The following is a 24,342-nucleotide window of genomic DNA, read 5'->3' as shown; positions in this document are numbered from 1 at the left end:
TGTAAAACTCCACTGTATACCGTTCCTGTCCAGGGCTTTTCTTGGTTGGTAGTCTTTTGATGGCTTCTTTTATTTCTTCCTTTGTTATTGGTCTGTTTAAATTGTGTGTGTCTTCCTGACTCAATCTGGGCAGATCATATGACTTAAGAAATTTATCGATATCTTCAATATCTTCTATTTTATTGGAATATAGGGTTTCAAAATACTTTCTAGTTATCTTCTGTATTTCTGTGATGTCCATTGTGATATTGCCTTTTTCATCCTGTATGTTAGTAATTTGAATTCTCTCTCCTCTTTATTAGCATGGCTAAGGATCTGTCGATCTTATTTATTTTTTTGAAGAACCAACTTTTAGTTTTATCAATTTTTTTCAATGTTTTTTTTTTGGTTTCAATTTCATTGATTTCTTCCCTGAATCTAATTATTTCTTGTCTTCTACTACATTTGCTCTTGTTTTGCTCTTCCTTTTCTAGGGTTTTGAGATGAAGTGTGAGTTCATTTTTTTTTCTTTTTTTGAGGAATGAACTCCAGGAAATGAATGTCCCTCTTAAAACTGCTTTCATTGTGTCCCATAGATTCCAGTATGTTGTGTCTGTATTTTCATTTATCTCTAAGAATTTTTTGGTTTCCTCCTTTATGTCCTCTGAAACCCATTGATAATTCAGTAACATATTGTTCATTTTCCAGGTTATGCAGGATTTTTCTTTCCTTTTTTTTATCATTGATTACCAGTTTCATTCCATTATGATCAGATAAGGTGCATGGTATTATCTCCACAACATATATTTACAAAGAGTTGCCCTATGGCATAGTATATGGTCTATCTTTGAGTAAGATCCATGTGCTGCTGAGAAGAACGTGTATCCACTTGATGATGGTAGATATGTCTGTATATGCCTGTTAAGTCTAGGTTATTGATTGTGTTATTGAGTTGTATAGTTTCTTTATTCAGCTTTTGTCTGGAGGATCTATCTAATGGCTAGAGCGTTGTGTTGAAGTCACCAATAATTATTGTGTTGTGGTCTATTTGACTCTTGAACTTGAGGAGAGTTTGTTTTATGTACATTGCAACACCATTATTTGGTGCATACATATTGATAATTGTTATGTCTTGTTGGTGGATGGTTCCTTTTAACAGTATATAGTGTCCTTCTTTATCCCTTTTGATTAACTTAGGTTTGTAGTTGATTTTATTCGATATGAGTATGGCCACTCCTGCTTGCTTCCGAGGGCCGTGTGAGTGGTATGATTTTTCCCAACCTTTCACCTTCAGCCTTTGTATGTCTTTTCCTATCATATGAGTCTCCTGAAGGCAGCATATTGTTGGGTCTCTTTTTATAATCCAGGTTACTAGCCTATGTCTCTTGATTGGTGAATTTAAGCCATTAACATTTAAGGTTACTATTGAAATATGGTTTGTACATCCAGTCATGTTTATTTATTTATTTATTTTAGTTTGGCTAGTTTTTCCGCTTTGATTATTTTTCCCCCTTTACTGAGATACCTCCCACTGTTATTTTTGGGTTCTATTTTTCAATTCCTCTTCTTGTAGTATTTTGCTCAAAATGCCTTGCAGTGCTGGTTTTCTGGCTTCGAATTCTTTTAACTTTTGTTTATCATGAAATATTTTAATTTCATTGTCACATCTGAAGCTTAATTTTGCTGGATACAGTATTATTGGTTGAAATCCAGTATTTTTCAGCATTTGAAATACGTTATTCCAGGATCTTCTCGCTTTCAATGTCTGTGATGAAAAATCATCCGTTAACCTAATTGGTTTACCCCTGAATGTAATCTGCCTCCTTTCTCTAGTAGCTTTTAATATTCTCTCCTTGTTCTATATGTTGTATATATTCATAATTATGTGTTTTGGAGTTGGTCTAATACGGTTTTGAATGTTTGGGGTCCTGTAGGCTTCCAGGATTTGGCAATCCATTCCATCTTTCATATCTGGGAGGTTTTCTAGGATTATTTCATTTAATAGGTTGTCCATTCCTTTGGTTTGAACCTCCATACCTTCTTCTATCCCAATGACTCTCAAGTTTTTTTTTTAATGACATCCCATATCTCTTGGATAGATTGCTCGTGAGTTTTAAGCATCCTTTCTGTGTTGACTATATCCTATTCAAGATGATAAACTTTGTCTTCATTATCTGATGTTCTGACTTCTACTTGATCTAGTCTATTTGTAATATTCTCTTTTGAGTTTTTAATTTGGTTTATAGTTTCATGCATTTTTAGTATTACTGTTTGATTTTTTTAAAATTTCTATCTCCTGGTAGAGCTCATTCTTTACCATTTGAATTTGTTTGTGTAATTCGTCTTCAAAATATACTTTTATTACTTGGACTTGCTGTCTCATGTCTTCTCTAATATTCTGTTCCATCTGAGTTAGGTATGCCTTGAGTTCTTTCTCTGTCCATTTTTCTGATGCCTCTAGGTCCTCCTGTAGATTTAAATTGTCCTGCATTGTTTGTAATACTTTTTTCCCTTGTTTTTAAATGTTGTTCACGTTACTTTCCAGCTCTGTTTGACTCCTGTGTTTCTGCTTTCTCCTATAATTTTTTTTTTGGTTTTGTATATCTCTGTTATCTCTCCTTTGTGCTGGGATACTATGCCTAGAAATGTTGGGCTTTATTGTACTTTAAAGCTGTTTCATTCAATTCATAAAAGGCCCCTGGATTCTGTATGCATATAGTGATTTGTTGTCTGTTCTTAGGACTTTATGTTTAGGTTAGGTGCTATGATGGTATGAGGGTTAGTATGTCTTGGCTACTTTACAAGATTGCTCTACTGAAGGGGGATACTAACAGGTGATTGGATCAGGGTGTTGGTAGTAGCTAGGTATTTAGGATCCCTATAGACAGCCTCAAAACATTCATCTATTTGCATTTAGACAATTACACTTAATGGAAGACGTAATGCTTGGGATGAAAGTTGGGGGGTAGGGAAGGAAGGTGCTCTTAAAAAGAAAGAAGGAGAGAGAGATAGATAGATTAGAGGAGAATGGAAAGAACATTAAAACTTGAAACAGGAAAGATAAAGAATGAAAAGGGGAGAAAAGAACAAAGAGAGAAAAAATGTTGAAGTCTTAGAGATCCATTTTCTTCTCTTCTAGTAGGCAGAGCTGTGGAGCTTCTGCCCTCTATGTGCCGATAGCAATCCCTGTAAGGCGGCTCCTGGGAGTCTCTCAGTCCTGTTAGTCCAGAGCCCTTTCACTTCTCCAGCCCCTCCCCCCCCTTCCTCCTGCCAGGCAACCAGCCAGGTCCTGTTCACCAGAGGCGGTTCCCCAAAGATCTGTTTACTCTTGCAGCCCCACTGTGTGTCCTATTTCCCGAAAGACTGAGCACTCTCTCCATCATTCATCTAAACCCCAGTGCTGTGGTGCGGTGATCTGGGGACCAACAGTTTTAATTTTTCCGGACCCCTTTGGTGGGCATGTCCCCGGAAACTGGCGGCTAAGACTTTGGGTGTCGCCGCTGGTGGTTAGGGGAGTTGGGGATTGGGAATCCCCTCTGCTTCCCTACAGACACGCCCCCAGAGAGATTCTGGAGATTTCTTGGCTGCTTGTGTCTGGAAGGGGTGGGAGTCACACACCTGCTAAAGTGGATTCTGCTGGGAAGGAATTTCGACAGCAGAACTCTGGTGACATCACCTCTCTGCTATGGAGGGCCCCAGGCTCCTTGCTGGAGTGTCCTGAAGGGAGGGGTGGGACTGGTCTGTCTCTGGCTGGTTTTAGCTCCGGGTTCGCTACTTCATGAAGGCCTGGCTAGAGACCTCTTCCAAGAGTCCCTGAGCTGCACCTGCTGGGCTGCGCCTCGGGGGCTAGCCTCCAAGTCACGGTGGCCACGGGCGGGCGGGCAGGAGAGCGGTCACCAATTCAAGTCGTGCGGGCAGTGGCTGGCAGGTCCGGACCTCTGGGCAGCGGCTGGTGGGTCTGGACCTCTGCTTTGCGCTGCATAGCGGATATTCACTTGTCTGGGGCAAACTGTCACCTCCAAAATCCTACCGATTTCAGGCCTGTCTCTCTTCAGTGGAATTTCGCCAGGAGACTCTCAGCAGGTAGAATCCAAGCATATGGATTCATCTCTCTAACCCTGTTACTGAGAAGGTACTGAAGCGCTGTGTCCCTGCCCGCCGCCATGTTGGATCTGTCCCTGTTTCTTAGTGGCTCCTTCCTGCACTTGCTCTGGTGAGTGTGATCCTCTGCATCTGCCCTATTTCTACCCAGTCTTGGGCAGTGGCTGGCCCCTGGTCTTGCTTCGCTGGTGGGCTCCAGAGGAGGTGTTGAGTTTTTAGTTGGCTCCACCTTGGCTGGAGGTGGCTCTCACCTGTGGCTGGAATGCTCTGCTCTCTGCTGCCAGCATCAGGGTCCATCTGGGTCTATCTAGGGTCAGTATTGTAAGAGATTCCTGTTGCTCTTACCCTTCTTCTGTCATGGGGTGTCCCAGTTTGTCTCCTGTTTGTGGTCCAGGCCAGTGTCCTTAGCTCATCCTTGCATGATGTGTGTTGTGGTCTTCCCTCTTTAAATCAGCTTACACTCTTACCCTATGTGTGTATTTTACAATGGCATGCAGTTTTTATTTCAATCCTTTATATTTTTAAAAAATTTTACTTAAAATATGATAAAATTACTTGGAAAGCTGGGGCCAAATCTGGCATCTATTTGTTCATTGTATCTATTTGCTGTTGTGTATTAAGATCCATTTTCTGCTTTCTTGATATTTTTTGCATTATTCAATATCTAAATTATTGTTTTTTCCTCATGTGAACTTGTAAATTATATATGCATTTATAGTCTTGTAGGGATTGTTCACTCACATTTCTTTTAAAAACTTTTCAAACTTATGTGGCAAGGGTAGATCAATGGAAGAGCATGCCAAATAGAGTCCAGATAACTGAGGCAGTTGCATGCAGCCTCCTTAACAGATGGGACAGGAGCTGACCCCTCAACACCAGCCTGGGATTCTCCATGGACATGTGCTGTGCTGAGGGAGGGGAAAGGTCAGAAAGCAAAGATTACCTCCCTCATTCCCCTGGGACTCTCCCAGAATGCTGTATGCTTGTGGTTGCTGTGGGCCAGTGATTTGAACTTGGACTCCCACTGCATCTCCTGCTGACCTTTCCAGTCCAGCTCTGCATTTGGGTCAACATCAACTTCACCTTGACCATAAAGTCTCCAGTGAGTGACACTCTCCCTCAAGACATGCCCAGGCATTTTAAGAGGGCAGAATATCCTTTTGGAAGATCACCTATGCCCTACCAGCCTGCCTGTGATCAAGTGAGATGACCTGAGAGGCATCTAGCTAGGACCTTTAGGAATCATGAAAGTAGTAGAGACCCAGAGTGCATATGATGTCAACTTCCCCTGTACCTGCAGGGACCCAGGGCACAGATTTGACTAATTAGCAGACTTAGAAATGTATTATTCAACTTTGATCCTTCCAGAGGTAAAGGCAGGCAGTTGAGTGGTTACAGGAAGGGTTACTGGAGTCTGTATTATCCCTGTGTCCTGCTGGAATCTGGAATACTAAGAGAAATGCAAAGTTGAGGGCCAGCTTAACAAAGCACAGAGGAGACCTTGAGAAGTTCCCTACAACATCACTCTTCCTGTGCCAGAGTCCTGCCCAGGCCTCTGGTCCTGCTCCTTCTGCAGTGTCCACCCTCATCTTATCTGCTCATTCATAAGGGGCCTGGACACCTCTGTGTTGTCATCCACATGCCAGGCCAGGCTGCTGCAGCTGATAAGGCCACTCCTAGTTTTGGACTGAGCTGTGACCCAGCCTGTCATGGTCCATAGACTTCAGCTGCACCTGTTCCCTGAATTCCCAGGACCTTCCTCTCACAGATCAGAGAATCTGCTGAGCTGCTGCCTGGACCAGCAGTTCATGTAGCAGCTGGGACACCCATGGAGGGAGGTTTTTGTTCAGGGCTGTACCACTGTGGGAGGAGCTTGTGTAAATTGAGCTCAGTAATACACCTCAGCATCCTCAGCCTCCACCCTGCTGATTCTCAGTGTAAAATCTGTCCCTGACCCACTGCCACTGAACCTGTCTGAGACCCCAGTGAACCATTTGGAAACCTTATATATTAGGCCCCATGGATCCTGGCATGGCTTGTGCATAACCCAACTCAAATAGGTGTTTCCATTACTGTGTAGGAGGCTTTGACTGGACCTGCATGAGATGGAGGCTGGCTGTCCCGGGATGATGGGCTCAGAGAGAAGAGTCTGGGTCATCACAATATCACCACTGGTTCCTTGAAAAAGATAAAAAACATGATTATTGTCAAGTATTATGAGACATATTTGTATGTCTTTGTATATTGCTATAGAAGTAATATTTGTGATTTTCATTTATGTGACCTAAATATCAGTTTTTAAGAAAGGAATCAAGTTTTCTAAGCCATAAGTGACTCTGGAGAATTCACCTATAGCATACCCCTCTTTTCATGTAACAATCTTCATCACAGGCACGTCCTTGCTCATTCTGGAATGTTCCTCTCTCACACAGACCTAACCAGTCTAGGCACATCCTAGAGGTCAAGACTTGTATCTCTCTCATGAGGACAGAGAAGCCATGGGCAGAATGGGGGCCACAAGGCTCCCCTCCAACCCCTTATCCCTTCTCATCCCATCTGTTATCACCAGGAATCCAGAGCAGCAGCAGCCCCAGGAGCTGAGCAGGGAGCCTCATTTTGAGTAGCTGAGCTGAGGAGTCCTGGTGAGTCCAGGGCAGGTTAGAGATGAGCTTTTATGTTAGCCTTGCAGGAAGGCCCTCCCCAGGGAGCAGATTGCAAATGCCCTGGTGAGTGCTGGGTGGGGAGAGTGAGGGAGGGAGGGTCCTCCCTGTGAGCCCAGGGACATCAGATGTCTTCTATAGCTGGGGCTAATACAATAGAGAAACAGCCCATGATCTCTGTGTCCTGGATAGAAGACCCTATCATGGAATCCTGGCTCTGTGGGAGTCATGGTGTCCAGGGTCTCTTACCCTAGGATAGAACTGACCCTAAACTATGGAGATTGTCATTGGGTCAACATCTAGGTGGGGAATGCCAGCTGGATGGCCCCTTCTGAGCTAAGGAGAGAAGGTGACAAGTGCCACCCGACAAGGATTCATTAATGGATTTTCTTCTAGCCACTGAAGGAAGTTGAGCCACCTGCAGAGCTTCTTTGTCTGCTGTTACCTGGAGAAACAGGGGAGTGTCAGGGACAGTGTTCGATGGCAGCTTTTCCTGGCCTAGTGAATGCAATAAGGGCAGAACGGTCAAAAGAAGATGATGGGAAAGAAACCTGTGTGTCAGCTGGAGATCCAGCAGCCCTGTGAAGGCAAGAGGAGAAGGGACATGTCCACCTGAGGCAGTGGCTGTGAAATTCCTGGGAGCAAGGTCTGTAAAGTCAAGGACATTCTGTCTTGGTCATTTATCTTCATGTGTGTGACACTCAGAGTCTTCCCATCCCTTCCTCATGGAAGAACCCCTTGTGGCCACTGGGCAGAATGGACAAGGGTGAGCATTCTATGTTAGTTTTTTCTCACTGATGAGAGAGCATGTATTTGCCCTGTAGCTATTTTCTTTCAGCCACTGGGCAGCAGGTGTGACAAGTCCTGGGTTTAACAGGAGATTTCCGTAGTCAAAGAGGAACTATTCCAGAATCTCCTCATGTCAGGGTGATTGCATCTGCACTGATTATCTCCTGGGCCTTGCTCCACTGGGTCACTGGTGAGAGGGTTCTGGGCCCACTGCACTGGGACACGGATTTCAGACTCCTTCTTCCCTGGCTGGGACAGAGTGAGCCCCTGTTGTTTTGGCCAACAAGGCTGTGGTGCTTTTCCAGACAGCCCGGGTCCTGACCCCCCTCTACACAGTAGGGAAGTTGGAGTGTGGGACGCGACCAGCCAAGGCCCCTGTCATGGTTTCTCTTATACAATAAACCCCTGGGTTTGTCCTCCTGTCCCAAGTGACAGATTCCCTGAGAACACTGTTGGGTTTGCATGGTGGTATTTATTGATTTTGGAGGTGCCATTCTCCGTGTTTTTCATCTCAATGAGTAGAAGTAAGTAAAATGAAAGTATATGGTTTGGAGTTCCTTTGAGAGGAAGAAAGCAAAAATTTAGAGTTTGACAGGGTCCAGAGGGCTGAACAACTTGATAAGAAGTGTGCAGGTCAGGGAGATTTGCTCATCTTTCAAATTCTTTCCTTGGGAATATGAGAATGTCCTCCTGCCTTGGACTATGGGGCACTCATATTGCAGAATCAGATGTACTGTGAATCTTCCTTTCTCTCTTCTCTCTTCTCTCTTCTCTCTGCTCTCTTCTCTCTTGTCTCTTCTCTCTCTCTCTTCTTCATTTTTGTGGTGCTGGGTGTTGAACCCAGCACCTTGTGCATGTGAGGCAAGTACTCTACCCACTGAGCTAAGTCACCAGACCCCAGGTAAAGTGAGAATCTGATTGATTATAAGCATTGATTTTAATGTTTATAATGAAAAAAGTGATGTCACCATATTGTTTCTATTGGGTAAAAGTGATTGATCACATTGAATAAATGAAAATACTAAAATTTACTTGGTTGTTGACAACATTTCTGGATTAATGCTAAAATTTCATGAAATGTTAAACAGTTTGCTATGGATATGAAATGTCCTGGGATGTCAATAATATTTGGTTTATTAATGTGTTTTATGTTTTTAGTTCCATGTCCTGGCCCATCATGTCATTTTATAATTTGTTTCTTCAATGTGCTTTCACAGCTCCAAAACAGACAACTGGGAGGACTCTAGTCTCCATCATGTTTATTGGTTTTATTCCTAATCAGGTTGTCCTTCTGATTTTTGGTGCAGAACCTCTGACTCTGTGGTTTTTGGCCTTACAGACCACATGTGAGGATTCAATAGTACTTGTGTGGCCGTGCCTCCTCAGAGGCTCCACGTGGCTGCTCAGCAGAGTGGCTGTAACTGAGTCAGGCTAGTGGCCCTTCCCCTCTCCAACATGTACCTTGGAATAGCAGCCTTCCCAATGTGGGGGGCAGCCCCACATCCTAGGGTATCCTGCTTCTCCCTCGCCTCCCTGCTTACTCAGAGCCTGCTGCAGGCCTGGCAGTCCTGGGAGGATGGTGTCCTGTGTCTGGTCACACTGACCCTAGCTGAGAGGCTGACCCTGGCTTGAATGGGGCCCTGCAGTGCTCCCAGGAATGGGTTCTGGGCTGCCTTCTGGCTGTGGCTATAGATCCAGGTCCTGAGCTCTGGTGTGGGCAGTGCTGTCAGAGCCTCAGGGCCAAGGTGGCCTTAGCTCAGGCCTGTCCTGGTCATGGGGGTTGGAAACTGCCCCAAGGTTGTCACTTGTCTTTGTCTCCCTGTCTTGATCCCTTCTTCCCTCTCTTTCCCTCTCATTTTTTTAAATTTTTCTCTAATGTGTTTTACTATTTTACCTGTTTGTTTATCTGAGGTAACAAGTCTTTCAATTCTGTGAAACTCAATGAATGAAAACATATTTTTAATTGAAAACTAAACTGTTCCTTTAATCATCTAGTGGTTTGTTGTCTTTAATCTTCTATGTTGAGTTCTGTGTTTTATGGTCCCACCATGACACGTTAGTGGTTTTGGGTCTTGATTGACATCAGATGCTTCCCCCACTCACAGTCCAGCCAATTTGCTCACCTACTTGCTGACTGTTTTGCATAGGCTCCTGCAGGCCTCACCAGCTGCTCACATTTTATAAGCAAGGACATTGCCATGAGACCTGAGCTGTGTCAGGCAGGCAGGGGCAGCAGGATGGTGTCCCATACCCAGTGTGCATGCTCCTGTGGCTCTGGGCCTCTGGTGAGAAATTGTAAAAGTGCCACCATGTGGTCTGAAAATATGTCTCATTATAAAATTCATTTCAATTATTTATTTTATTTAAAAATAAGATCATGATTTAGTGTACAAGAATGACAATTTATGAATCTAATTAATTCATGACTTATGTTTAGAAAGCACATTTTAAGTAGCCTATTATTTTGAGCATGATGGTGTGTGCACTTGTAAGTTTATTATTCACTCCCAATTTCAGGTGCCTGTGGGGACATCCAATGAATCAGACTCCAGGGTCCCTGGCTGTGTCTGCAGGAGAGAAGGTCACCCTCAGCTGCAAGTCCAGCCACAGTCTTTTATGGGATTCTGATAATAAGGACTACTTGGCCTGGTACCAGCAGAAGCCAGGACAGGCTCCTAAGCTACTCATCTACTGGGCATCCACAAGGGCAGCTGGGGTTCCATGGAGATTCAGTGGCAGTGGGTCAGGGACAGATTTCACTCTCACTTTCAGAAGCCTTCAGGCTGAGGACGTGGCTGGTTATTACTCTCAGCATTGGATCAGTGCTCCACCCACAAGCATTCAGCCTCCAGCACAAATCTCCTCTCCAGGTCTGCCTGTCAGTGGGTGAACAGCAGCTGCCCACTTCCCCTCTCTGTCCAGGGCCCTGTGTCTTGACTTAGTGTGAGAAGATTTGCCAGATTCAAAAGAGATTCAGGGCTTCTGTTTTCTTCCATTACCTGTGTAATACAGCACTCTGATGCAATACCTTGCTTTGTGGGAAAAGACACCACAAAGGTAGACTCCATGCCCTGAATCCTGACCCCTTGCCTCATTTAAATGTTTTTTCCCCCGTAAAAGGGTTCAGCACTTGCTCCTCTCTCATTCCAGAAACCCCTAAGTCAGAGGAGCCACCACAGGACCCAAAGGAAAAGGTATTACTCTGTCCTTTTGTGGGTATTTTGTGCAGCCCAATTCACCTGTAGTGACCTTGAGTGTTTAGTTGTGGAATGTGACATGTAATAATGAGAGAAATACAATATCTTTTGCAAAATTAATAAGTCAATTTCATGAAGTTCCTTTTATTAGTTATAGCAGGCAAAGTCATTTTAATGTTTCATTTGTCTGTTTGTTTTATTAGGTTTGAATCTGAATTTCACACAGAGCAGCTTTTGGAGGGACCTCAAGCATTTCACTTCTTCTCTTCACTAACTTGGCCAAGTCCTGCCTAGGGCATGTCCTGCTCACTCTGCTGTGTCACACTCATCCTGTCTGCTCATTCAGAAGGTCAATGGACATCTCTGTGTTGTGCTCCAAATGCCAGGCCAGGCTTTTGCAGCTGACAGGGCCATTCATGAGTGTGGCTTGAGCTGTGGCCCTGGCAGTCATGGTCCACAGCCCTCAGCTGCACCCTGTTCCCTTAGTTCCCAGCACCCTCCTCTCACAGATCAGAGAATCTGGTATGCTGCTGCCCAGACCAGCAGCCCATGTGGCAGCTGGGCCACCCAGGCAGGGAGATTTTTGTTTAGGGATGCACAACTGTGGGAGGAGTCTGTAGATATTGCACTCAGTAATATATCCCAGCATTGTCAGGCTCAACCCTGCTTATTCTCAGTTTGAAATCTGTCCTTGACCCACTGGCACTGAACCTGTCTGAGACTCCAGAGAAAAGGTTGGAAACCCGATATATTAGGCCCTGTGCAGCCTGGCCTGGCTTGTGCTTAACCCAACTCAAATACGTGATTCCATCACTGTGTAGGAGGCTCTGACTGGACCTGCAGGAGATGGAGACTGACTGTCCAGGGGTGACAAGCTCAGAGAGAGGAGTCTGGGTCATCACAATATACCCAGTGGTTACTGCAAAAATCACAGAGTAATGCAAGGTTATGTAGGAACCTTAAGAAATGTTTTTGCATTTTTTCTTTTTTATACATTTCAGACTAAATTATTTGTCTCTTTTGTATTTATACACTAAAACTATTCATATGCATAAAGAACTCAAATGGAGTAAGCTCTAAAAGCCTCTCTAGAATTCCTTTGAACATTCCCTTTGTATTATGTGACAACTTGATCAGAGCCAGTTCCTTGTTCCTTCTGGAATATTCTCTCACATTAATCAATCTCAGCCGCCTCATCCTGATGGACAGAGCTGCACATCCCTCACGTGGACACAGCACACATGCGCAGAATGGGGGCTCAGTCCTCCCTTCCCTCCCTCTTCTCCCTCCCCATCACCTCTGTCCTCACCAGGGATCCAGAGCAGCAGCAGCCCCAGGAGCTGAGTAGGGAGCCTCATTTTGAGACGCTGAGCTGAGGAGTCCTGGTGAGTCAATGGCAGGTTAGAGCTGAGCTTTTATGTCAGCCTTGCAGGAAGGCCCTACCCAGAGAGCAACATGCAAATGCCCTGGTGGGTGCTGGGTGAAGAAAGTGTGGGAGGGAGGGGCCTCCCTATGAGCACAGGGACATCAAATGTCTTCTAAATTTGGAGCCAATACAATATAAAAACAGCCTAGATTCTCTGTGGCCTGGGCATAAGGCCCTGTCATGGAAGCCTGGCACTGTGGATGTCATGGTGTCCAGGGCCTGCCACTTTAGGACAGTAATGACCCCAGGCTAGGGAGGTTGTCTCTAGATCAGCCTCTAGGTGAGGAATGCCAACTGGTTGGCTCCCTCTGAGCTAAGGAGAGAAGATAACAAATGTCACCTAACAAGGATCCATCAATGGATATTCTTCCAGCCACCAAAGGCAGTTGAGCTAGCTGCAGAGCTTCTGGGTCTGCTATTACCTGGAGAAACAGGGGAGTGTCAGGGATGGTGTTCAATGGCAGCTTTTCCTGGGCTAGTGAATGCAATATGGGCAGAAGGGTCAAAAGAAGATGGTGGGGAAGGAACCTGTGTGTCAGCTGGAGATCCATCAGACCTGTGAAGGCAAGAGGAGAAGGGACATGTCCACATGAGGCAGTGGGTGTGAAATTCCTGGGAGCAAAGTCTGCAAAGTCGGGGACATTCTGTCTTGGTCATCTTCATGTGTGTGATACTCAGAGTCTTCCCGTCACTTCCTCAGGGAAGAACATCTTGTGGCCAATGGGCAGAATGAACAAGGAGAAGCATTCTATGTTAGTTCTTTCTCACTGATGAGAGAGCATTTATTTCCCCTGCAGCTATTTTCTTTCAGAGTCACTGGGCAGCAGGTGTCACAAGTCCTGGGTTTAACAGGAGATTTCCTTAGTAGAAGAGGACTGAGTCCAGGTTCTCCTTGTGTCAGGGTGATTGCATCTGCACTGATGATCTCCTGGGCCTTGCTCCAGTGGGTCACTGGTGAGAGGGTTCTGGGCCCACTGCACTGGGACATGGATTTCAGACTCCTTCTTCCCTGTCTGAAACAGAGTGAGCCTGTGTTGTTTTGGCCAACAAGGCTGTGCTGCTTTTCTAGACAGCCCAGGTCCTGACACTCCCTCCACACAGTGGGGAAGTTGGTGTGTGGGCCTGACCAGCCAAGGCCCCTGTGATGGTTTCTCTAGTACCAATAAACCCATGGGGCTGTCCTCCTGTCCCAAGTGACGGCTTCCTTAAGAACACTGAGGAGCAGGTAGGTTTGCATGGTGGCCTTTCTAGATTTTGGAGGTAGGGTTCTCGTGTTTCTTATCTTAATGAGCAGAAGTAAGTAAAATGAAAGAAAATGGGTTGGAGTTCCTTTGAGGAGGAAAAAAGCAAAAGTATTGAGTTTGACAGGGTACAGAGGGCTGAATAACTTGGTAGGAAGTGTGTAGGTTGGGGATATTTGCTTATCTTTCAGATTTTTTCCTTGGGAATAGGGAATGTCCTCCTGCCTTGGGCTGTGGGGCACTCATATTGCAGAAGCAGATGGACTGTGAATCTCTCTCTCTCTCTCTCTCTCTCTCTCTCTCTCTCTCTCTCTCTCTCTTGTCTTTTGTGGTGCTGGGTGAACACAGCACCATGTGCATGTCAGGCAAGTTCTCTACCAACTAAGCTAGATCACTAGCCCCCAGGTATAGTTGGAATCTGATTGATTATAAGCATTGATTTTGATGTTTTATAAAGAAAAAAGTAATGTCCCCATATTATTTCTATTGGGTAAAAATGATTGATCACATTGAATAAATGAAAATATTAAAATTTACTTGGTTGTTAATAACATTTCTGGTTTAATGCTAAAATTTCATGAAATGTTAAACAGTTTGCTTTGGATATGAAACATCCTCAGATGTCAATAATATTTGGTTTATTAATGTGTTTTGTGTTTTTAGTTCCATGTCCTGGCCCATCATGTCATTTTATAATTTGTTTTTTCAATATGCTTTCACAGCTCCAAATCTGACATCTGGGAGGACTCTCCTCTCCATCAAGTCTTTTTTTTTTATTCCTGATCAGGTTGTCCTTCTGATTTTTGGTGCAGAACCTCCGACTCTGTGGTCTTGGGCCTTACAGGACCATTTTGTGTCAGGATTCAAGAGGGCGTAGGGTGGCCATTGTCTCCTCAGAGGCTCCACATGTCCACTCAGCAGTGAGGCTATAACTGAGGCAGGCTGGTGGCCCTTCCCTTCTCCAACATGCACCTTGGAATAGCAGCCTTGACAGGGTCGGGAGCAGCCCCACTTCCCAGGGCATCCTTCTTCTCCCTCCCCTCCCTGCTTACTCAGGGTCTGCTGCAGTCCTGGCAGTCCTGGGAGGATGGTGTCCAGGGGCCTGGTCACACTGACCCTAGCTGAGAGCCTGATCCCTGGCTAGAATGGGGCCCTGCAGGGCTCACAGGAGTGGGTTCTGGGGTTCAGAGCCAGGTCCTGAGCTCTGGTGTGGGCAGTGATGTCAGAGTCTCAGTGACAAGGTGGCCACAACTCAGGCCTATCCTTGTCATGGGGGATGGAAACTGGCCCCAAGGTTGTCACTTCCCTTTTGTCTCTTTTTCTTTTTTAGCCTTTCCTCCATCTTCCTCCCTCTTTTCATCTCCTCATTTTTTTCTTTTTGTTGTTGATGTTTCTCTAGAATTTTTAATATTATACAATTATCCTTGATGTTAGGTGTCACTTCTGCAAAACTAAACCCATTTAAATTTACTTCCTACCATTTTTGAACTGTATCTCCCTACTTATTTACCCATCCAGTATTTCAGTGTGTGTTCGTAGCCTACCATTTCTGTGAAAATCTATGTACTAAAATATATTTCCTCTTATTACTCAATCAATCTCTCTCTAATCTTCATCATTTCCTTTTTATTTCCATAATTTAACAAAATTGTAAAACAACAAAGACCTGGGCCAAATCTTAGTGTCCATTACAGGCCAAGGCCTTTGGCTCCTGGTGAGGATCTTCCCATACTCCACATGTTCTCTTGACCTCAGTTGTGCTCATTCTCCCACAGGCCATTCTCTAGTTTTTTAGCTCTGTCACCATAGACACAGGTGATGGGATATTCCTGACGTTTCCTCATCCTGTGTCCATGCTCTATTCAGGTCCATTCCTGGCCAGTTGTGTCTGATGTTGTCATGGGAGGAGGTGGTGCTCAAGTCCCCTCCACCTTGAGTGTTAAGACACATTTTGATCCATGTGCACCCGCAGGGCACCATGGCACCACCTTGCAAGCCTAGAGTGACCTCTCCACCTCTGATTCTTCCCAGATGGGGGTGGGCTCTCCAGAGGCAGGGGCAGAGAGAGTGGAGTGTTCACATCACTGTATCCCTGCTGGGTCCTGGAATAATAAGGAAGAAGCACAAGACTGAGGTCAAGCACTTGCAGCCATTTCTATGATTTTCCTCTATTAATGGTTGCAGGCTAAGTCATCTATATGCGTTTGTGATTATGTTTGAATCCCAATTTCACAAAGAGCAGCATTAGCAAGAACAAGGGGACCTCTAGAAGTTTCCTACACCATTTCCCTCCCTGTGCCAGAGTCCTTCCCAGGGTCCAGGTCCTGCTGCTTCTGCAGTGGCCACGCTCATCTTGTTCTGTCAGATAGAGCCTGAACACCTCTGTGTTGTCCTCCACACAACAGGCCAGGCTGCTGCAGCTGACAGTGCCATGCATGGGTTTCCACTGAGCTGTGGCTGACTCAGTTGTGGTCCACAGCACTCAGCTGCACCCGTTTCCCTTTTCCTTCCTTCCTTCCTTCCTTCCTTCCTTCCTTCCTTCCTTCCTTCCTTCCTTCCTTCCTCTATCCCTCCCTCCCTCCTTTCCTTCCTTCCTTCCTCCCTTGATTTCTGTCCATCTGTATAGTGGATCAAACTCAGCATTCTTTCCCCCTGAGCTCTGTTGCAGCACTTTTCATTTATTTATTTGGAGACATTGTCTCATGCTGCTGCTGAGGGAGGCCTGAATCCTGATCCGCTCCTGCCTCAATTTTGTTGTAACTTGGATTGCACACATGAACCACCATGGCTGGCATTGTACTAATTTTCTATTGGTACACAATGAATTAACACATTCCCTGGTGATCTCACAATTTCTGTAGGAGAGAAGTTAGGAAGACTAAGACTGGGTCCTATCCTCAGCTTCACATTGGCTACAATCAAGGTGTTTCTCACTGCATCTCATCTGCAGACTTGAAGAATCTGCTTCCAAGGACACTAAGGGTTTTGGGGATTGTGTGGTTGAGGATGATAGGTTATTGGTGGCTGTAGATCAGAGTCTATTATAGGACCCTGCAGGCCACCAGAGGGTCCTACCATATGGGCTGCTCAGTAATGAGACCAGTCTATAGAATCTTTCCACAAGAGTGAGAGGCTGACTCCCATTTAAGGGCTCTGATGTGAATCAATTAGGCCCACCCAGAATAATCTCCTTTTGACTCACTTAAAATGAACAGCCTTGGCATGTTAATTGTATCTGCATAATAATCCCATCACCTTTCCAATATTTCCTGAACCAAAAGCAAACCTCATGTTCTGTCCACTGTGCCCATGTCTCAGGATAGTGAGTGTGAACACCAGCTAGTAGGTGTCTTGAAGAGGCAAGATTTCTTATCATTTTGATTTTTTAAAAAATTATTTCTCCAACATGGTCTGTGTTAGAAGATCATTAAGAATGGCAGCTCCTTAGGTAAAGAGCATCAGAAATGTACCACCAGGTGATTTCTAACCGAGTTTCCCAGGTCCTCATGTTTCTCAGATTCTTCTCAAGTGAGAGAAAATTCAGATTCTCTATTGCTTTATGGGCAAATATAAACACATGAAGGAACAAATAATGTAAACACAGGACTCTCAATTTTTTAATAGTAAAGAAAGAAGAAAAGTTTAAAACCCATAGCCCAGTTTCTCTTTCAACAAAATAATAAAAGAAGAGCTGACCAAACCCAAATCAAGCCGAATCAAGGAAATCAAATTATAAATATCAAATCCTGAAACAGGTTCTCAAATGGTGGGTCAGAGGAAGGCGGCACTGTCCACCTGCCCCTCAGCTCAGGACTGTCAATGGGAAGATGTAACTTCCCATGGGGACTCTGTCGCAGAGCTGCTCTGGGAGCCGCACATCCCCTGTGAGCACTCTGCAGCCTACAGGACCTGTACTGGGAGACACAAGCTGAGAGATGCTGCGACCTGCTTTGTCTGACCTTTTCCTGAACTTCATGATCTTACACTTTTGGAGAGCTCACAAAGCTATTTTGGAGAATGTCTGTCAATTAGGATGTTTGTCTACCACTTATGGTAGAAGTTAGGTGCTGCATCTCTGTCAGGAATATCTAAAAATGATGCTCTTTTGTTAGGGCTGCATAGTGCCTAGTGCTCCGTGATTTCAATCTGTTTCACTACTGCAGGTGTTCACATTTATTTCTGGGTTAAAGGAATATTTGAGACTTCTCTCCTGTAGTTCTTCTTTGTGTATTTGAAATGAGCATGAGTCTGGGGGTGTGACTAAGTGGCAGAGCACTTACCTAGCATGCCAAAGGTCCTCACTATGATGCATCTCCAACAATAGAGCTCAAAAAGAGTTAACAATAAACTGTTGAAAAGTTCCTCAATCCTTTATAGATATCCCATTTCTCATCAAAGTATCAGTATCAGGCTGAACTCATGGAACATCTTTTGTTTAATGGGTTAGTTTGCATAATTACAAATCTTGATTTTCAAGTTATACATAACTGGCCAGTGAGAGGCTCCTTTCTGGTGGTTTCTCTTTACTTTTGCCAGGGTCTCATCATTTTTGGAGGACTTCTTTTGTTCCCAACTCAAGGTGGTGGAGGGGTTTCTTATCCTAAGATTCCTTTAGTGGCAAATAAGTCTGGGCACTGTGAGTGCATGTTGGGAGCATGGGCTATTGTAACTGGGTTAAAGAGAATGTGTAGATAACTCTCTCAGTTAACCCATCTATGGACCTCAACATCTATCATCTCCTGATCTATCTGCATGCACACTCCTATCTATTCCTACATACAATTCTGAGATTATTCTGATATTTCTGATTCTAGTCAAAATCATGTTTGTTCTAGCGATGTCCCTTTTTGTTTGGGATCCCTTCCACCTAAGTGAGAATCCTGGCTCTGATTGTCTCTGGTGCATTGTTTCCCACCAACATTCTTCTGACTGAAAACAAACTCTTGACATTGGCCTGCCCTCCATTAGACAGCCTCATGGCCACTCGTGAACGTACCCTGATCCTGCTCTGATACCCCTTGTCAGGGAACAACCATCTTTACACAGAGATACAGATGCTGTGTCAATTGCCTTTTGTCACTGTGAAAAAAACCTGGGGGTAAAACACTTTAGAGGAGGAAAGAGTTACTCTGGGTCATGGTTTCAGTCCATGATCAGCTGGCTCCAAGGCAGAAGTATCCTGGCGGAAAGTCTGGGTGGAGGAATGGTGCTCAGCCATGGGATAAGGAAGGCAGGAGGAAGGGCTCAGGGTAAAGAAGCACCCTGCAGGGCATAATCTCAGTGACTTCCTCCTTTCCACAGGTTCTACCCCGAAATTATTTAAATCATTCATTCATCAAATGGATGAATACCGTAATGAGGTCGGCACCCCATGAGACTTTGGGGGACCCTTCATATGTAAAGTGTAACAGAAGCCCTTCTCCCTCTGCCTATGTCCCCACCTGCACACTGGGGCCACACTGCAGTGTGTCTTCCTCATCGTGCTACACATTGTACATTGACAGAGGCCTGCACTAACACCATCTGCATGAGAGGACACCCTCTTCCCCTTGCTCCAGTGTCCCCTCCACCACCCAGGTGTCCTCTTTTGCTGCAGTAGCCTGGAGGGTCTTCCAGCCCGTCCTCTGACACACCTTTGTCCTTACCAAGCATGTGCCCCAGCCTTGCACCAGCCTCTAGGACAGTGTTCTCTTAGGACCTGGGTGAGATTTGGTGACAGAATAAAGACAGGTTAGGATACAGGGTAGACTCAGGGCAGAGGAACAACTTGTCCAGGAGACCAGGATGAAGGGACACCAGTGTCATATGGTCACCATTCTTCCCTTCCTTACCAACTTCTATGCCTGTACTTGGTGTGTTTTGTCCCTTTCTGTTACTTCCTCTTACCGCCCTTTGCGTTTCTGGCTGCAAACACTGACGATTTTTCATGCCCAGGTCTTCAAGGAGCCAGGTATAGAGGAAGCCTCTCTGGAATAAATATTGTGCTCAGGTATAAAAACAAAGAGATCAGCGACTCCTCCTGCAGGGTTGTGGGGTGTGTGGGCCTGTGACAGAGCTCATGAACCTCATCTTGGTTGGAGAGTGAGCAGGAGAAATGTGTCCAGAACCTTGATGAGACCAAGAGGTCTCTCTGCTCACAGGAATGAGGGATGGTTCTCTCCTGTGCCTCTCAGGAAACACATTTTCTCTAGCAAATCTGGGCTGCCCTGGCCTATGGTGTGACACCAGGGGACACTTGGCCAGGCCTTAGAGGAGCCTCCCTGCAGCTGTGCCCAGTCTGCCCAGCCCTGTTGATTTGCATGTGCCCACAGCACAGCCCACTGCCCTGAGGACTTCTTAAGAGACTGCTCACACCCTGTGCAGGAGTCAGTCCCTGTCAGGGCACAGCATGGCCATGAGGGCTCCTGCTCAGTTCCTGGGGCTCCTGCTGCTCTGCCTCCCAGGTAAGGAGGGATACACTGGGCATGTGCTCAGACCAATTTCATCAGTGCTGTCTTGTGTTCAGGGAAATCCTCTTATGACATTATTAATTGTGTGCATATTTAATCTCATCTGCTCAATTGTAGGTACCAATTGAGACATCAAAATGACCCAGGCTCCAGCCTCCCTGTCTAAATCTCAAGGAGAAACAGTCACCATCAGGTACCAGGCCAGTCAGGGCATTAGCAATGCCTTAAGCTGGTACCATCAGAAACCAGGGCAAGCTCCTAAGCCCCTGATCTATTATACCAACCGTTTGCTCTCTGGGGTCCCCTCGAGGTTCAGTGGCAGTGGATCTTGGACAGATTATTCTATCACCATCAGCAGCCTGGAGCCTGAAGATTTTGCCACTCATTACTGTCTACAATATGAAAACCTCCCTCCCACAGTGATACAGGCCATGACAAAAACCTCCCAGGGAGCAGAAGTGTGAGGCTGGGCTGCCCCAGCTGCTCCTCCTGCTGTGTCCACCATCTGAGGGCACTTCTCAGGGCCACCAGGATTCCAGGGACACTGAGGGGGGGCCTTCTAGGCCTGGAGAAGTTCCTCTGCACCCTGTTTCTTTCTCCTTGTCAGCCCCAGCCCTCATCCTTGAATTGGTGTCTTTGAAGGTGTGTGCACTACTCAGTGCAGTAGTGCTCCACCCACCAATCCTGAGAAGAGAAAGGAGGCCAATCAGGAGAAGCACCATGATGAGTTCTTACCCTGTGGTGTACAGGAACCTGGTGCTGGGTGAGCTCAGCCAAGATGCCCAGGGGAACAGAATTGTTGTTCAGAGACAGAAAAATGAAGACAGTTTTTATGACAGAGATGGCACTACAAAAACTGTGTACAAGAACTTTTCAGAGGAAAAGTTGGACCTTTTTCTCAGTACTCTCAGGAGATGTTTCTATTCCTTTCCCTCCACTGCCTTCCTCTCTTCCTCCCTCCCCTCCTCCCTCTTCTTTCTCTCTCTCTCTCTCTCTCTCTCTCTCTCTCTCTCTCTCTCTCTCTCTCTCCTTTGTTGTTTCCAGCTTGTTTTATTATTTGATCAGGATTACTTATCTGGGGTAATTAGCTTCACATTTTTTAGTACTAAATCCATTCACATCATTCCATTTAGAATAAAAGCTCTTCATTAATCCTCTGCCTATGACCAGTGTCAGAGGTTCTGCTCCTCTCCACAGTCCAGACAGTTTGCCCCTCATGATCTAATGTCTTCATAGAGGCCCCTGCAGCCCTTTCAGTGCCCACATGTTATGAAGGAGGACTTTGCCACAAGACCCAAGCTGTGTCAGGCAGGCAGGGTCAGCAGGGATGGTGTCCCTGATGTGCCTGTTCCTATGGCTCTGGGCCTCAGGGGAGCAAGTTAAGTAATTCAGTGGCCTCAGAGACATAACTCTGTGAAGTTGGAATAGCAATTAGAAGATGGACTGGGAAACACTGGCCACTTCCATATGGGTCTTACTGTTTGATGACTCACAAGACCCTGGCAAAGGTATTGTAAATGGTATTTCAAAGTACAAATGACACAGTGTGTGTGTGTGTGTGTGTGTGTGTGTATGTGAGTGTATGTTCATAGTTCATTGTTCATTTCCCTGATTTCAGGTGCCTGTGGGGACAGCATGATGACTCATGCTGTGTCTGCAAGAGACATGGTTACCATCAGCTGCAAGTCTAACCAGAGTCTCTTATTCAACCAGAGCACAACAGGGCCTGGAACCAGTATAAACCAGAACAGGGTCCTGGCCTTATCCTCTCCTGAGTGCCCCCAAGGGCATCTGGGGTCCCAGTGCTGTTTAGTGGCAGAGGGCCAGGGACAGCTTTCCACAACAGGCTCCATGGTGAGGCAGTGTACCACCACATGCTTCCCCCACAGAGCTTCAGACTCAAACGTGAACCTCCTGCCAGGCCAAGTGTTAGCGAGTCTTTGCCAGTTGCTTTCTCCTCAGAGGACATTCAAGTCTCCTTCTTGCTGAGTATCACGTGTTTCTGATTTATTCCTTGAATAGTTTGCAAGGCCCAGGAAAAAATTAAGAATATGTGCCTGTTTTAGATCCTAACCTAATTAAATATAGGACTAATCTGTGACCCAACTATCCCTCTGCTGGACATTAACTCAAGGGAACCAGGTCACCAACTGGGATGACCACACTGCCATGATCACTGCAGAATTCTTCACAGTGTCTATGAGGAGACAGTCAAAGGCTTACTTGGTGGGTGACAGGACAAAGGAATAGGCTCTTTACAGGTCAAAGATAGGAGAGGGCACAGTTAGGAGGCCATTGTCAACACCCAGGTGGGCTTGGTGGATTCCTTGGTGCAGGGAGATTAAAGTGGGGGGAGCAGTGAGGGGTGCATTTTGGAGATGGAGCTCTCTACCGGGTCTTCTCTCTGACCTGCCCATCACTGAGTCCTTCTCTCTCAAGACTTCTGCCGACACTTGCGGAAACTGCTACTGCCTCCCTTCCTCTTGTTTTCTGTGGCTCTCGACCTGTTCAGAGCCATAGAGCTGTCTTTTGAGGAGTCTGGGTGGTGGGCCTTTATCCCCCATCTTCTCATCTACAGGGAGGTGGAACCCTGACCCTTCCATGTGGAGGGCTCTGTTCCCAGGCCAGTCCCTTCTGCATGAAGACAGGGGTCTCTGGTGTTTAGAAGTCACCTGTGCTCCTGGCCTCCTGGGAAATGCTCAGAGTAGGCCAAAGCTAAGGAGGCACTGGCCCTGGAGGCCAAGTTTAACAAGCTCCCCAATTTTGGTATTTGCATGAATCATATTTGTATACAACATTAAAAAAAAACTAAATGAATGTAAATATACTTCATTATTAAATAAAGTGAGAATTAAAAAAAAAAACACAGGATCTATCTTGAAGATGAAGACACAAATAGGGAAGGGATTGTGTTGTGGCATTTTGGTTTTGAAGGATACTTCCATGCATGGATTGTCTTTTATTTTATCTATCTATCTATCTATCTATCTATCTATCTATCTATATCTATTTTTGTCATAAAAATAAATAGATAGAAAGATAGATAGATATCTGGAGATGGCAATGAGGTTGAGAGAGGAGTGTTAGGCTGGTATTTAAGGACCATCTCAGCAGGGGATTGCATAGCTTCTGCAGTGCATAAGCCACTTGTGTGTGTTGCTGTATGCCATGGGCTGTCAGGAGTGTCTTCCATGAGGGCAGACACTAGGGGTCCCTTTGGATGAACCAAGTCCAGGTCCTGGTACACACATGTTCTGTTTGAGTCTGTTTCCCACATGTAGAATGCAGACAAAGGACAGGCGAGGGGTCTGACTCTTCATAACCTGATATTCTGAGATACTGAAGCAGCTCTGAGCCTTTGGCCCCACATCACAGGAATCCTCACAAGAGGAAGGTAAAGGGCCCTGGAAAAGGAGAGACCTTCAGGGGACTGTGCAAATTGTGAACTTTGCCAGCAGAGGGCAGCAGTGAGCACTCTCCTTTCAAGGTCCCCTTCAGATCTTGCTGTGTTCAGGGAAGATGTCTGCATGAGAAGATGTCTGCACCATTTCTGGAAAATTAGAGAGAGCTGAAGAGTGCAGGGGACACTGGGCATTGCTCCTTGTGGGGTCTGGAGGCTACTGTAGACTGGTCTTGCTGCTCATTAGGGGGAGATATTTTTTATGGCTCTTCTCATGTTAGGGTGGGCAGAGCTGAAGCTCAATAGGTTGTGTGAGCCTGGGCACCATGAAGCCACCTGACCTCAGGGAGCTTCTCTCTGGTGTGAACTCTTACTTGGAAGTCTCATGGAAGAAGAGATATGTTTAAGTTCACACACACAGACAAGATAATAGGTGCAAATTTTGTTACTTGAGATGAGAAAAAGACAAAGTTTACAAGCTGAGGTTCAAACTGTTCCAAGAGACAACAGTGGGGACAAGAAGGCATTTGTTCACTTGACCTTAGATGACAAAAGAAGTCCCACCTTGAAGGAGCTCATGAAATAAGTTCAGCATATTTGTAAAGGTGTCTGTTGGGTGTCATTGATCCTGCTGTTTCTTGGATCTGGACTCTGTACTGGAGAAGGAGGATGGGACACCTGATTTGACTTGATACCTGGTTTTGGCCTAAGTTCATCCTGAACTCAGTGAGTGACCTGGTTAGACACATCTGCTCTGCCCTCTTCCCTTGTTCCCATAACAGTTGGTTCTGAACTTCTCTCTGGGTCTGAATGTCTGCCCCATTTGATGGACAGGTGGGAGCTATAGAGCATCACTATGGAGAGCATAGGGCACAGGACCCTGTGGACAGAGAGGTGGCTCACATTCAGGTAGGTTCGTCTCACTGAATTCTGTGCTAGGATGTTCCACTTGATGACCACCAGAGGGTGACATGAACCTGGGTATATACTCACCTCAGCCTCAGCCCTGGAGAGGCTGATCCATATTTCAAGCACAAATTTAATTTTACATTTTTATCTGCTAAGACAGCATCATTAAAGGAACTGAGTGAGACACTTGT

The sequence above is a fragment of the Urocitellus parryii genome, chromosome 12 (assembly GCF_045843805.1).
Source record: "Urocitellus parryii isolate mUroPar1 chromosome 12, mUroPar1.hap1, whole genome shotgun sequence".
Classification (NCBI taxonomy): domain Eukaryota; kingdom Metazoa; phylum Chordata; class Mammalia; order Rodentia; family Sciuridae; genus Urocitellus; species Urocitellus parryii.
This window is presented reverse-complemented; position numbering follows the sequence as displayed.